At 41.2% G+C, this 16,396-nt stretch overlaps 1 long non-coding RNA gene across 1 annotated transcript; it reads left to right on the top strand.

Moving 5' to 3' along the window:
• The first annotated feature begins 10,691 nt into the window (after positions 1–10,691).
• On the top strand, positions 10,692–14,974 carry LOC113102823 (uncharacterized). Its single transcript, XR_003291132.1, has 3 exons — positions 10,692–11,621; positions 14,325–14,575; positions 14,835–14,974. It is a non-coding gene; the product is annotated as an uncharacterized LOC113102823 (long non-coding RNA).
• Positions 14,975–16,396: the final 1,422 nt, after the last annotated feature.

Below are 16,396 nucleotides of genomic sequence, written 5' to 3'. Positions count from 1 at the left end.
AATCACGTGTGGCGGGACTGTCTGAGAGGCGGGAACATCGGACCGCCCGCGCGGTGACGTCACGCTGATCGTGGCGATCAATAATACTATTGATATTTTATTTTATTTTATTTTATATATATATCTTCAGCGCGTCCTGTATTTAGTAATGGGTGCGAATAGAGATTAACGGCGGAGTGACGGATGATTCTACTCTCTCTGAGTCTGACACTTTAGCCTGTGCAACTCCACAGATCTTCTGTATGCACCAAGAGCTTAAACACAGATCACTGGAGGCCTTTGCAGATGGTCACTTATGGTAAATGCTGAACCCTCCTTCAGATGGTAATATCTGTGTGATCTCAAGCTCTTGTTCCAGTTCAGACTTATAAGAACCAAATACAAATTTGACCTCATGATTTTTGTAATACATCTATTCTGTATTGATCTTTTCTGCATGGAACAACACTCATCAAGAAATTTCTTCAGCACATCATGCAGATGCCGGCCGGATGTTCAGCTCAGGGTCATTTCCACTCATCAACACATTCCAGTTTTTATGGCATTTAAATTAAATAATACCGCATTTTATATTTATCTGATTTGATTCCAGATCGGCACCCACATTAAGAATAAACATGGATTTGTACAGTTACAATTCAGCTTCAACCAAAATACTCAAATAATGGTATAACAACTATAGACATGTCAATAAAGAGACTGTCCACGTTCTGTCTGTATTATAATAACTGCGAGATGTATAAGCCATTTATAATGCAGCCAGTCATGATTTTGTGAACTCACTGTTTAATCAGAACGGTTAGGAAAAACTCTGCTGCCCTCGTCTGGAAAAAATTAACAAACGCACGTTCAAGTCAAATAAACAGAAACTTCAGGACTCTGACAGTACAGTATCTGCACCATCTGTAAGCCTCTGAACTCCATGTAAAAGACTCAATGGTTCTATAGACCAACATTATGAAACACTGGAGCTTGAACCTAACACCTGTGAGTTGCAATGATTGACAGATCATTTACAGTTCATTTGGAACAGCTTTGAAACAAACCTAAAATCAACTAAACAGAATATGCATGCATTTAACTTACAGACCATACTGTCTGTGTTGGTGTACATTAGCTTGACATGCAGCCAGCGGCGTTAGACAAATAAAATTCACACTGAAAATGTAAATAATGCAAGTGACACAATAATCCACACACACACACACACCTTTAGTCTATGGTTAGTCTTTCATTGGAGATGAAAAGCTACAAATGAGCACATAATACAATGACTGCAGACCGAAAAATAACACTAAAAGAAACTTTCCACATTCAATTCATATTTATTCATCATACATTTAATTTCACTTCATATTCATCATATATTTGTCCTGTTTTTATGAAGCTGTTGCATCTCAAATAGACCATTAAGGACATCAACGATGATTCACCAATGACTCATCATCATCTTCAAGATCTTCCTCAGAACTCAATATCAGCTAAAGTTTCCGAAAAGGTGAAGAAAGAGCCACTCAGGCCTCAGAGCTCACTGCTGAAATTAAATGACAAACAACAAATAATGAACAATCAGTCAAATTACTCAGATCAGCTCAACTGAGGATGTTTTTTTCTGTCCAATTAGTCTAAACGAACAATCTAGATGTGTGTCAGAGCGCATTACAACCCAACTCAACACCGAGCGCCAGCGCGACCCACCTAACACACAATTAACCACCCACACTCAGTTCACACTGATAATTAATGACATACACACACACCTATCTGAATTAAGACAGACCACAGGCAAACACAAACACTAACAAAACTGCATTTTTAATGTTACAACTGAAGACGTGCACAAATGTCCCTGGAGGGGGTTAGGTCAGATTTAACTGGAAACATGTATCTACCTAAAGTACAGCTACCACACACGGACACACACGGACACACACACACACACACACACACACACACACACACACACACACACACACACACACACACACACACACACACACACACACACACACACACACACACACACACACACACACACAGGACCTGGTTATGGATGGGTTAGTGAAGAACTCTTCAAGCTCTCTCTGCTTAAGCGCTCCATTTGTTGCCGTGGCAACAGCACTGTTCATGGCAAAAGTTCTTGTTCAAACCGCTCTCAGTCTCCATTCGTTTAACATACACAACTAAAAACACAGCAGTCCCAAGGTGCAACAGCTGACCCTTCACGAGGTCACTCTATTGGCAGTAAAAATAAACACAAATCAGTTTAGCGAGGCATGTCAGTGTATATACAAGTGTTTATCGATTCCTATCGCAGCAGAAGCCTGAGGCACATCGAGAGCAAGTGATGAGCATTCAGATCCTTGTTTTTATAATGATTGGACTATGAAATGATCTAGTGTTCACTGTAAGCTCTTTACATCTATCATTCACTGCTCCAGGACGGCCGCTGGTCTCAGTCGGTCCTGAGGGTGGTTTAAGGCTCAGACACCGTGTTACTCAGTCCAGTAGTGGTTTATTACCTGTAAACTCCAGCAGACACAACAGATGGATTGTGCTTTACGCCAACAAATCAAGGCTATCAGTAAATTGGGTTTGTGCATCTTGTGATGTGGGTTAAAGCTTAAAACATTCTGAAGAAGTCAATCAATCAATCAATCACCTTTATTTATATAGTGCTTTAAACAAAATACATTGCGCCAAAGCACTGAACAACATTCATTTGGAAAACAGTGTCTCAATAATGCAAAATGATAGTTAAAGGCAGTTCATCATTGAATTCATTGATGTCATCTCTGTTCAGTTGAAATAGTGTCTGTTTTAATTTGCAATCAAGTCAACGATATCGCTGTAGATGAAGTGACCCCAACTAAGCAAGCCAGAGGCGACAGCGGCAAGGAACCGAAACTCCATCGGTGACAGAATGGAGAAAAAAACCTTGGGAGAAACCAGGCTCAGTTGGGGTCAGTTCTCCTCTGACCAGACGAAACCAGTAGTTCAATTCCAGACTGCAGCAAAGTCAGATTGTGCAGAAGAATCATCTGTTTCCTGTGGTCTTGTCCTGGTGCTCCTCTGAGACAAGGTCTTTACAGGGGATCTGTATCTGGGCTCTAGTTGTCCTGGTCTCCGCTGTCTTTCAGGGCAGTAGAGGTCCTTTCTAGGTGCTGATCCACCATCTGGTCTGGATACGTACTGGATCCGGGTGACTGCAGTGACCCTCTGATCTGGACACAGACTGGATCTGGTGGCCACGCTGACCTCGGAACAAGAGAGAAACAGACAAATATTAGCGTAGATGCCATTCTTCTAATGATGTAGAAAGTACGGTGTTATGTGAAGTGTTTCCGGTTCCAGTTTACCTAATTAATGCAGCCTAAAAATCCTTTAACGGATTTGGATATTAAAAGCATATTAGTATGTTATGTGTATGCCAGGTTAAAGAGATGGGTCTTTAATCTAGATTTAAACTGCAAGAGTGTGTCTGCCTCCCGAACAATGTTAGGTAGGTTATTCCAGAGTTTAGGCGCCAAATAGGAAAAGGATCTGCCGCCCGCAGTTGATTTTGATATTCTAGGTATTATCAAATTGCCTGAGTTTTGAGAACGTAGCTGATGCAGAGGAGTATAATGTAAAAGGAGCTCATTCAAATACTGAGGTGCTAAACCATTCAGGGCTTTATAAGTAATAAGCAATATTTTAAAATCTATACGATGTTTGATAGGGAGCCAGTGCAGTGTTGACACGACCGGGCTAATATGGTCATACTTCCTGGTTCCTGTAAGAACTCTTGCTGCTGCATTTTGGACTAGCTGTAGTTTGTTTACCAAGCGTGCAGAACAACCACCCAATAAAGCATTACAGTAGTCTAACCTTGAAGTCATAAATGCATGGATTAACATTTCTGCATTTGACATTGAGAGCATAGGCCGTAATTTAGATATATTTTTGAGATGGAAAAATGCAGTTTTACAAATGCTAGAAACGTGGCTTTCTAAGGAAAGATTGCGATCAAGTAGCACACCTAGGTTCCTAACTGATGACGAAGAATTGACAGAGCAACCATCAAGTCTTAGACAGTGTTCTAGGTTATTACAAGTAGAGTTTTTAGGCCCTATGATTAACACCTCTGTTTTTTCTGAATTTAGCAGTAAGAAATTACTCGTCATCCAATTTTTTATATCGACTATGCATTCCATTAGTTTTTCAAATTGGTGTGTTTCACCGGGCTGCGAGGAAATATAGAGCTGCGTATCATCAGCATAACAGTGAAAGCTAACACCATGTTTCCTGATGATATCTCCCAAGGGTAACATATAAAGCGTGAAGAGTAGCGGCCCTAGAACTGAGCCTTGAGGTACTCCATACTGCACTTGTGATTGATATGATACATCTTCATTCACTGCTACGAACTGATGGCGGTCATATAAGTACGATTTAAACCATGCTAATGCACTTCCACTGATGCCAACAAAGTGTTCAAGTCTATGCAAAAGAATGTTGTGGTCAATTGTGTCAAACGCAGCACTAAGATCCAATAAAACTAATAGAGAGATACACCCACGATCAGATGATAAGAGCAGATCATTTGTAACTCTAAGGAGAGCAGTTTCAGTACTATGATACGGTCTAAATCCTGACTGGAAATCCTCACATATACCATTTTTCTCCAAGAAGGAATATAATTGTGAGGATACCACCTTTTCTAGTATCTTGGACAGAAAAGGGAGATTCGAGATTGGTCTATAATTAACTAGTTCTCTGGGGTCAAGTTGTGGCTTTTTTATGAGAGGCTTAATAACAGCCAGTTTGAAGGTTTTGGGGACATGTCCTAATAACAATGAGGAATTAATAATAGTCAGAAGAGGACCTATGACTTCTGGAAGCACCTCTTTTAAGAGCTTAGATGGTATAGGGTCTAACATACATGTTGTAAGTTTAGATGATTTAACAAGTTTATACAATTCTTCCTCTCCTATAGTAGAGAATGAGTGGAACTGTTCCTCAGGGGGTCTATAGTGCACTGTCTGATGTGATACTGTAGCTGACGGCTGAATGGTTGCAATTTTATCTCTAATAGTATCGATTTTAGAAGTAAAGTAGTTCATAAAGTCATTACTGCTGTGGTGTTGGGAAATGTCAACACTTGTTGAGGCTTTATTTTTCGTTAATTTAGCCACTGTATTGAATAAATACCTGGGGTTATGTCTGTTTTCTTCTAAAAGAGAAGAAAAGTAATCAGATCTAGCAGTTTTTAATGCTTTTCGGTAGGATATGCTACTTTCCCGCCAAGCAATACGAAATACCTCTAGTTTTGTTTTCCTCCAGCTGCGCTCCATTTTTCGGGCTGCTCTCTTTAGGGTGCGAGTATGCTCATTATACCATGGTGTCAAACTGTTTTCCTTAACCTTTCTTAAGCGTAAAGGAGCAACTGTATTTAAAGTGCTAGAAAAGAGAGAGTCCATAGTTTCTGTTACATCATCAAGTTGTTCTGAGGTTTTGGATATGCTAAGGAATTCGGATACATCTGGAAGATAACTTAAAAAGCAGTCTTTTGTGGTAGAAGTGATGGTTCTTCGATACTTGTAACAAGAAGTAGAATTTACAATTTTGGCTATATGAAGTTTACACAGAACTAAATAATGATCTGAGATATCATCACTTGGCTGAATAATTTCAACACTATCAACATCAATTCCATGTGACAGTATTACATCTAGAGCATGATTTCGACAATGAGTAGGTCCTGAAACGTGTTGTCTAACACCAATAGAGTTCAGAATGTCTATAAATGCTGATCCCAATACATCTTTTTCATTATCGACATGGATATTAAAATCACCAACTATTAAAACTTTATCTGCAGCCAGAACTAACTCAGATGTAAAATCACCAAACTCTTTAATAAAGTCTGTATGGTGCCCTGGTGGCCTGTATACAGTAGCCAGTACAAACATAACAGGGGATTTATCATTAACATTGGTTTCTCTGGATAATGTTATATGAAGCACCATTACTTCAAACGAGTTATACTTGAAGCCTGCCCTCTGAGAAATCCTGTAAACGTTATTATAAATTGAAGCAACACCTCCCCCTTTGCCTTTTAGACGTGGCTCGTGTTTATAACAATAATCTTGGGGGGTGGACTCATTTAAAATAATGTAATCATCAGGTTTTAGCCAGGTTTCTGTCAAGCAGAGCACATCTATATTATGATCAGTGATCATATTATTTACAAAAAGTGTTTTCGTAGAAATGGATCTGATATTTAATAAGCCAATCTTTATAATTTGTTTATCCATATTGCATTTGTTTTTTATTTGTTGAACCTCAATTAAATTGTTAACCTTAACTTGGTTTGGACGTTTTTTGTATTTTCTAGTTCGGGGAACAGACACAGTCTCTATAGTGTAATATCTAGGTGAAAGAGTCTCTATGTGCTGAGAATTAACTGACCTCTGTGACGGGAGGCAGCTAGCAGACGGTCGGTTTAGCCAGTCTGTCTGCTTCCTGACCTGGGCCCCAGTTAGTCAAGTATAAACACTAAGACTATTTGCCATATTTCTAGACAGAAGAGTGGCGCCACCCCAGGAGGGATGAAGACCATCTCTTTTAAACAGGTCAGGTCTGCCCCAAAAGCTCGTCCAATTGTCTATATAACCTATGTTATTCTGTGGGCACCACTTAGACATCCAGCCATTGAGTGATGACAATCTGCTATGCATCTCATCACCACGGTAAGCAGGGAGGGGACCAGAGCATATTACAGTGTCTGACATCGTGCTTGCAAGTTCACACACCTCTTTAAAGTTATTTTTAGTGATCTCCGACTGGCGAAGTCGAACATCATTAGCGCCGGCATGAATAACAATCTTACTGTATTTACGTTTAGCATTAGCCAGCACTTTTAAATTTGCCAAGATGTCAGGCGCTCTGGCTCCCGGTAAACATTTGACTATGGTGGCTGGTGTCTCTATATTCACGTTCCGTACAATAGAATCGCCAATAACTAGAGCACTTTCATCAGGTTTCTCAGTGGGTGCATCACTGAGTGGGGAGAACCTGTTTAATGTTTTGATCGGAACAGAAGAGCGGTGTTTTGACCCACGACTACGCTGCCTCACCGTCACCCAGTTGCCCTGCTGCAGGGGCTCTGCTGGAACCGGACAATGTACAGGAATCCCTGAGCTAGACGCATCCAAAGCCATATCTAGAGCCCTAACATTCTTACTGTCCTCAATTAAAGTTTGGATGCGTGTCTCTAATTCTGAAATCTTCTCTGTCAGCCTAACTGTTTCCCTGCATTTATCACATGTGAATCCCTCATCAGCGACAGAGATAGATAAACTGTACATGTGGCAAGAGGAGCAAATAACGATAGCAGGAGAAGCCATTACTCACCGTGCTTGATGAAATATTCTCACTGCGGTTGTTTGATGACCTTGTGGAAAAGAAGTGAATAAAAAACAAATGCACAATGCTTTGACAAGAAAAGAATAGTGAGAGAACGGCACTGAATGTGAACTCGGTCAACAGGACAGATGCTGGAGTGTGTTTTTATTACAAACACATCATCCTTCTGAAGTGTTCAGTATGCAGAGGCAGCGACTCATGACTATTCATCAGCATCGGATCTCGCCGGAATATATAAATGACACGCTGATATTCTCAACCCTTTTCAGCTCAACAATTTCACCGTGCTCATGGATGCTTCTGAGTGAGTGAGAGATGCAGAATTGCGGTGTGAAGAGAATGTTGTGCAGTGTGAGGAGGTGTGTGAAAGTGAAAAAGTGAAAGTCCTGACATTTGCCAAGTATGGTAAGCCATACTCAGAATTGGTGCTCTGCATTTAACCAATCCAAGTGCACACACACAGCAGTGAGAAGTGAACACACACCCGGAGTAGTGGGAAGCTATAGATCCAGCACCCAGGGAGCAACTGGGGGTTTAGTGCCTTGCTCAAGGGAACTTCAGTCATGAGTACTGAGGGTGGAAGAGAGCGCTCTTAATTCACTCCCCCCCACCTACAACTCCTGCCAGCACCGAGACTTGAACCGGTGACCTTCAGGTTACAAGTCCAACTTCCTAACCATTAGGCCACAGCTGCCTCCAAGGAGGAGGAGGTGCGTGGTGTGAGGAGGAGTGTGGTGTGAGGAGGAGTGTGGTGTGAGGTGGTGCACAGCGTGAGGAGGAGTGTGATGTGAGGAGGAGTGTGGTGTGAGGTGGAGTGTGGTGTGAGGAGGTGCACAGCGTGAGGAGGAGTGTGATGTGAGGAGGAGTGTGGTGTGAGGAGGAGGTGCATGGTGTGAGGAGGTGCACAGCATGAGGAGGAGTGCGGCAAGGAGACTGGCAGAAGAGAAAGGAGATAACGGCTCATGTGTGAGTCAGAAGAAGAGATGCAGCTGCTGCAGTGCAGGCGAAGCTCACAAACACTGTGACTAAGGAAAGAATGCTGAAAGCAAAGGAATGGTGTCAAGGCCTCCGTTATGGTCAGAGTCTCCTCACAGCCCACACACTCCTGCCCTGGAGAGATGCTCGCTGCTGCACTCAATCCAGTAACTTTGAAGCGAAAGCACACCAGAAAATATATTTAACAATCAGCAATAGGTGAGCTGTACAGACACTAAATTGCTCGAGAGCAGTTACAGCTAACGTCAGCATCTGATCAGTGTCATGCTGAATTTGGGCCACCACCAGATATGACATTGAGAAACACAACGACGGGGAATCTTCGTAAAAACGTCTGTATCAGTAAGCAGTTCATATTGAATGGTGCTTGTTTGCAGGGATCTGCCACGCAGATGACCATAACGCTGATCTGTTGTCTGGTGACAAAGAGACCGAGCATTTCCAAACTGACTTGTAGTTCTGAGTGAAAGGGAAAGTTCCTGAGCTGCTCTTCTCTGACCCGATTCATTCAAACTGCATACGCTTCTAACACAGACAGTCATGAACTCTAGAGCCTTCTTTTAGGATCTGTGATGGCGATGGATGCAGCTGCTCTGAAGGAAGCCCAGCACTGGATCTGGACCAGCATTTGTCCTCCTGAGCTGAGCCTCATCATTTACTCTACTCGGGTTGCCATGGTTTCTGCAGGAATCTTTTAGATCCTGAAGTTTCCTGCCAATCAAGGTCACGGCGGGACAAAGGCACGAGACGACAAACCTCCCACTCAGCACAGCAGCACCTTTGAGCTGTGAATTCAGTCAAAACGTCTCTGAGCCTCACACACCACATCAGCAGAGGGACAGATTCAGTCTCCGGCCGATGTGAACCGGCGGCTCGTGTCAGTGAGGTGAATTCTGAACATTGTTTCTCCTATCCTCTGTGTGTCAGTAGTTTTGTTTTGGATGAATAAAGCGTGAGCATCTCCAGCTCTCATTCTGTATAGCGAGGCAGCGATGGGCTTCCATCCAGCTAACGCCCACACAATCCTGTATAATTCCTCTCTCAAACACACTCGAATTCACCCAAAACATGCCGCCGTCAGACCCTGCAAAAAAAAAAAAATGTAAAAAAACATGGAAACAAAAAGTCATTAATATCAATACGAATCAGTCACTAAAAAAATTATTTAATTTGATTAAAATATGAGTAATGTTATATTGCTAACACATCTAGCACTTTTTTCTTAGGAATGTTAATTTAGGTCTTAACTTGAAAACAGTCAATGCAAAAACGTATGTAAAATGATGTATTTGTCGTTTTTGTGGCTAGCACGGTTATTGTAATTGTGTAACTCAAAGAGCAAATTTGTTGAGTTGTTTTTCGGATCCAATCAGAGCAATGCTTCAGCGATTGTGTGTTTATTGTGTTGTTTTGCCTCTACAGCAGACTTAACCGTGAGTCAGGTTCACATGACGCCTACACAGTCGCCCACACAGTCACCCACGGGCCGTAAGCACGCAAACACACACACTCACCCCCCCCCCACACACACACACAGACGACACCCTTCAGCCGTGTGAGGAGCCCTGTGTCCATCACAGCAGCAAAACCTCCAGCAGAACCAGAATCACAGAGGAACAATCTAGAAATCACACACAGAGAGCAGTCTGTGCTTGTGTATGTGAAGATGGAGAGAGGACAGATTCCATCCCACTTTCTGATCTTGTATTGTCCGTCTTCAAGTCTGAAAGCTCTGTCTGTATTGTCCGAGTCACTCTCCCATTATCAGGGTTGCTGGTAATTATTGAAAAGCTAGTCTAGGTTGACTAGTTCTCCTCCCCTTGAGTCTGAAGTGTGGAGCGACACACATTCCTTCTTCATCTCCCACTCACATTTTAATCTGTTAACCAGCACCAGAATGCTAATGAGCGTTGCCTTTGGTGTGTCGCACTAAACGGATGTCAGCAATGCATTTGAGACTAATTTCTCATTAAGGATCGAACCGGTTTGACATACGATCTGAGTCAGTTTGGTTTAACGGCTGGAATGAGTCAATGACCCAAAGATTTGCATTCAGTAAATCTCATATAGAACTGGAAAGAGGATCTGTTCTTTACTGTGACTGCTTTATTTAGTCCTGTGGTGTGACACCGCTGGCAGGTTGGAGGCAGTGGCGCTCTTCATGCCTCTTTGGTGAAACAGAAGCACTTAATTTATTCTAATTTGATTTGACCTACATGATCTTGACACTTCTTAACGCTTGGTCTGAAGGAGGAGCAGACGCCAAGTCTGATATCAAAGGGCTACACACAAAGTCAGGGATTAGACACAAACACAGTTAAGCCTGTGTAAGATAATGCCTCTATTAATTAATGGAGGGTGAAACATAATTAGCCTGGGCCGTCCTCCGGCGCGGCTCCATTAGACGGGCGATGCAGGGATGGAAGTGCTCTCGTGGGCGGCTGTCGGTGTAAATGTGCTGTATATGAATGCTGAGTGTGAGTGTGTGTGAATCAGGCTATTTGTGAGTGTGTTGGGAGCTGAGAGCCCTTGAGAGAGTGTGTAGGCAGAGAACCACACACACACACACACACACACACACACACACACACACACACGGGGGTGGAGAGGTATATGGAGTTAAGCCTGTTCAACGCCTGCCGATTGATCACTTGTGTGAATAAGAGAGAAAGAAACACATAGTGTGTGTGTGTGTGTGTATGAGAGAGAGCGAGAGAGAGAGACGCTTAACAGAACAAGTGATTTTATATCACAGTGAGAAATCCTCTGCTTGTAGAATGCAGCTCACTTCAGATCATGCCACTAAAGGACAAGTATAGGAAACAATAAAAAAGAGGACAGTGAAAGAAAGAAGAATTTGGAAAATAAATGGGATCATAAATGCTAGTGCTGACATCTCAGGTAAGAGCCTTCATCTGTGTGTGAGATGTATTTACTAATGTAATTCAATAACCTGTGTTAACATCACTCAATCTGAGAGTTTGTGAAGTCTGTGCTTCCAGAGTCAGGAGCTGGAAACACTGCAGGAGACAGAACACACAGATTGATGTGTGGCTTTATGAAGATGGACTGATGGAGATCAGAAACAGAACAGATGATCACTGCAGTTCAAATCACTGACAGATATATCGATATATGAATCATATGAATATGTTTAAACTCGTGTGTTTTCTCTCTAGTTTCAGCAGCAAACAGGCGCGTTCACGTGAATGAAGGTAAATCTTTCTTTCTTTCTGCTCGTCGTTCAGATCCGTGTGTCTTCTGTACTTCATTACTGTTTATTATTAAAGCAGTGACGGGCTCGAGCTGCACCGAATAGCGCGGGTTAATGAAGACGATGGCGGTTCTGTAGAATCGTTCGGTTAAACTCGCCGGTAACGGAACTCTAGTTGGTCGAGTTCGCTTGTGTTTGTTGAGCTCATGATGGTTAGTTAACACGAGGATGTCTAGTCTAGTACACTAACTAGCTTTGACATCTAAACATCGCTTCGGCGAGTGAGAAACAGACTTTAAATGCTGTCAGGAAACATTTCACAGTTAAAATGCTGGTTTTACAGCCGTGTGCCTAATTCTTTACAACAGTTATTTATATTAATTTATTAAACCAAAAACAATCACAGTCTGTCTTCAAGCTGAAGGTTTAATTTAATTTCATTTAAAGTAATTGCGTAAAACTCTTTCACAGCTCATAACAACATCAAAATGACCAGTTATTTTTATGATAATTCAGCAGATGAAACAGTTTAAAATCATTCTGGGTCACACTTTATTTGAAGATGTCCTTGTTACAGTGTGATTATACATGCACTGAGTGATATTAATTATCTACATGTACTTACTATATGGTTAGGATTAGGGTTTGGTTTAGGATTACTTGCATGTAATTAAGTATAATTATAATAGCATGTACATATAACCTGTAACAAGGACACCTTCAAATAAAGTGTTACCAAATTCTGTTTCCTAAATCCATTCATAATAGCAGTTAATGCTAGATCTGCTAACATTTATGCTGATTTATCTTGAAATCTGACCCTGCTGATTCTCTGAACATTTCTCCTAAATCAATCTTTAGTAAGCTGAAGAAACCCATCAGGATAAAAAGACAAGAATATATATATATATATATATATATATATATATATATATATATATATATATATATATATATATATATATATATATATATATATATTTGAAACATGGTTAGTATAAACCGGCTGCACTTTTGATAGACTGACGCAAGTGAAGCAGTTCTGAAGACAAAAATCAAACGTCATCATAAGTGACTAACTATTGTTTACGACTAATCTGAAACAACAATACAAGCTTTTTTTCCACCGTCTGAAACAATGACCACAAAAGGCCACTTGAGACATTAGTCCACACTATGCATTTGAGCACATCTCTGTAAATATATTCTGCAAAAACACACACAGACGCTGTCGCCCACACAATCACAGGAATCACTCATGCTGTAATCAAGAGTCCATTAACACGAGAACACAGGAGACGTTTTGTAGAAGTTACAATCATTTGCAAAAAACATTTAAAAGATATTAAATCATTTAACTAGTACTACAGCCACTCATTCTGGATCTGAACTTGCAAAAAAAGGCTTGTTTCTAGTCAAAATAAATACAAATTCTTAAAGGTGTCCTATTATGCTCTTTTATAAAGTCTTGATTTAGTTTGGGGGGTGTACTAGAACAGGCTCTCAGGTTGTTTGAAAAACTAATTATTTTTCACATATTTTTAATTATTACAACAACTCTCTCCCCAGTCTGGCATGAACAGCTCGAATAGTCCATGTATCAAATAAATGTGCTGTGATTGGTTAGCTGGGCCAGTCTGTGCTGTGATTGGTTAGCTGGGCCAGTCTGTGCTGTGATTGGTTAGCTGGGTCAGTCTGTGCTGTGATTGGTTAGCTGGGCCAGTCTGTGCTGTGATTGGTTAGCTGGGCCAGTCTGTGCTGTGATTGGTTAGCTGGGCCAGTCTGTGCTGTGATTGGTTAGCTGGGTCAGTCTGTGCTGTGATTGGTTAGCTGGGCCAGTCTGTGCTGTGATTGGTTAGCTGGGTCAGTCTGTGCTGTGATTGGTTAGCTGGGCCAGTCTGTGCTGTGATTGGCAGTACTCAACACCTGGTCTGTTAATGTCCTGCCTCTTACCATAGACACCTGCCAGCTTCAGTGTAAATATTGTCAAAATCAAATCAGTTTGAGTGCGATTTAAACCCGGATGATTGTAAACTACTCTAAGCTCATTTGTTTTGGGAAAGCTAGCGTGTCTCTGACACAGTGATAACACTCGTTGCCTTCTCTAGTGCAGCCCAACCAGGTGTCGTCCCATTCCTCGATCTTTGTGAGGTCACAAATCCTGCAAAATATGCATTATAGTCCAAATGAGTCGTTTGTTAAAGTTGAAAAAGGTCAAAAGCATAAAAGGACCCCCTTTAGATTAAGATGATTTTACTTAGTAAGCAAAATGATATTTAATATTGTTTCCAGGGGAAAAAACACTAAATTAAGTGCATTTTGCTTTAAAGAAGTAAAATTATCTGCCAGAAGGGTTAGTAGAATACTCTTAAAACAAGGTCATTTTACTTACATCACTGGCCGATAATTTGACTTTTTTTTTTTGACTAGAAACATGACAAAATTACTAAGGTAAGCCTTTTTGGCAGTGTAACTATAGACGTTTAAGCATTAAAGTTTGAGATCTCATGTAGTTACAGCTGAAGCCTATAGAACAGCACCTCAAGTGTCTGCAGTTTTATAAAATGGTTTCTACACAATGAAAATATGAAGGGCATGTTGCTGAAAAACTGATTTAGTGAATCGGCTGTTTTCTAATGAATCAGTATGCTCTACTCTGCCTCCTGTTTTTGAATTATAATTCACCTCTGACCTTCCCATTAAGAAAAAGGCACCATGAGCTCCGCCCCTCTGACACGATTGGTCAGGACAAAGAGGCGCCGCCCACCTGAGCTCCCGCCTCTCTTTAAAGGGGTCGGACCGGCAACATGTGACTTGATTACAGCGTGGGAGTAAAAAAGGGGAGAGAAGAACAGATCAGGACAGGAATGAGGGGAAACTGGAGGAGAGGAATGAAAGAAAGAGGGAAATTTGGAGATATAATGAAGGAAGACGTGAGGTTTCTGCTGGATGAATGTGAGTACTTCAACATTTAGCAAAGTCATCATGGTTTTATTGTGCCAGACAGATACAGTGTTTCTTGTGACACATTATTGTGATGATTCTGTGATTGAAAAATGGATGATAAAGTGTGAAGTATTTAATGTAGAGAAAAAGACATCGAGTGCTGCCAAAAACACGACTGACAGCACCCTTTGAAGCAGATTAGGCATTAAACTAGAGACAGATGCCAAAGAGACTAACCGTAACCTGCTTCTTCATGCTTTCATTCCAGCACTCCAGAGCCGATTCACTGGGAAAGAAGAGAAAGAACACGTGAAGAGGAAAACAGCAGGTCTGCAAACAGGTATCTCACCTCGCGTTTGATTGTGCAATTGTTTGCCAGCTCAAGATAGCCAACGAGGAACAGGTTTGGGGTCGGACGAGAAAAAGAGAAAAGCTGGGAAGAAGAGAAACGAGAATGAAGTGAGGAAAAGAAAAAATGCTGTTTTACTGTCATCCTGACAGATGAGAAAGAGCGTGCGATACCTTCATCACACACACAGAGCGCCGGTCCATTCGAAGACGTAATGAAATATCAGCTTCCACAGCAGACGTTCACCTGAAGCATCTCTCATCATCTATCCCATAAAGCTCAGAGCAGTTCTGACATGAACCAAACTCTAACTACTGAACTACAATCTACAAACCATTTTAAATTAGTAAATAATTCTCATTTAATAAATGTGTTCATATTAATTAAGGGATACCCAAAATATTTGGACTCTTCAGAAAATGGCAAAATATGTGAAAACGTCTAAGAAATGGCGACCAGTTAGAGCAGCTAAAAGAAAGATCTTCCTAATATGTTGATCTGAGCTTGATCTGAGTTTCAGAGACTCCGCAGCGAGAGACGGCATTATTGTGTTTGTCCTTGTTCTCGGTGTAATGGCGGGTGAGTGAACGAGAGCGAGAGCATGTGGGTGAAGGGTAACATGCTTTTATGAATGGGCTGCTGGGACGAGCGCTCTGATTGGTCAGATCCATGTCTCTGTGTCTGTAGTGAAATACGACACCAGCTCAACCCACCGCCTTACAATGTGACACAACCGTTCCCCACTGCTGCTTTTATCAGCAGTTAAACACAGCTGTAAGATCAGAGATGTGCTGGAAGAGAAGGCTATTCCTGAAACACAGTCAGGTCTCGGTTCCTGTTCGTCCAGTAAACGATATCGGCACTCAAGAGTCGGTCCAGAACAGCAGCGGTCACACACCGACTGAAGAGAGAGAGACTGTACCCTCCTTCACCTAAGGTTTAAAGGGGTCATATGATAAATGTAAATTTGTCCTTTCTCTTTGGACTGTTAAACGCTGAAAGTCTCAAACCCAAAGAGATAATATTTATAAAAGTTAAGACTCGTCCACACACTCCTAAAACGTCTCGTTCTAACACACCCCACATCTCTCCGTCACACGCTTGAGGTATTTGGCCAATCACAGCGTACTGGATAGCTGACCAATCAGAGCACACCATGCTTTTCAGAACGATGAGCTTCAATAAAATCTACATGTTTCTGAAAGGCGAAGAATAGAGGAGCAACAATTATGTACGGACAAAGGTTGCGTTACATTTTGAGTCAGGGTCGTACATTTTTTGTTATATATATATATATATATATATATATATATATATATATAATAAATGTTAAATATAATTTAATTACTTTTTTGTAATTTTAATTTTTAATAATGAACCTATTGGACAAGAATATAGGCTTTATTTATTTATGAAGAGAACAGATAAACAGAGACTTTTGTGTTCAACACACACCGTGCAGTGACAGCAGTGAAATAGAT

Source organism: Carassius auratus, chromosome 6 (assembly GCF_003368295.1).
Source record: "Carassius auratus strain Wakin chromosome 6, ASM336829v1, whole genome shotgun sequence".
Lineage (NCBI taxonomy): Eukaryota > Metazoa > Chordata > Actinopteri > Cypriniformes > Cyprinidae > Carassius > Carassius auratus.
Note: the sequence above shows the minus strand (reverse complement) of the source record. Positions and strands in the feature narration are given on the sequence as shown.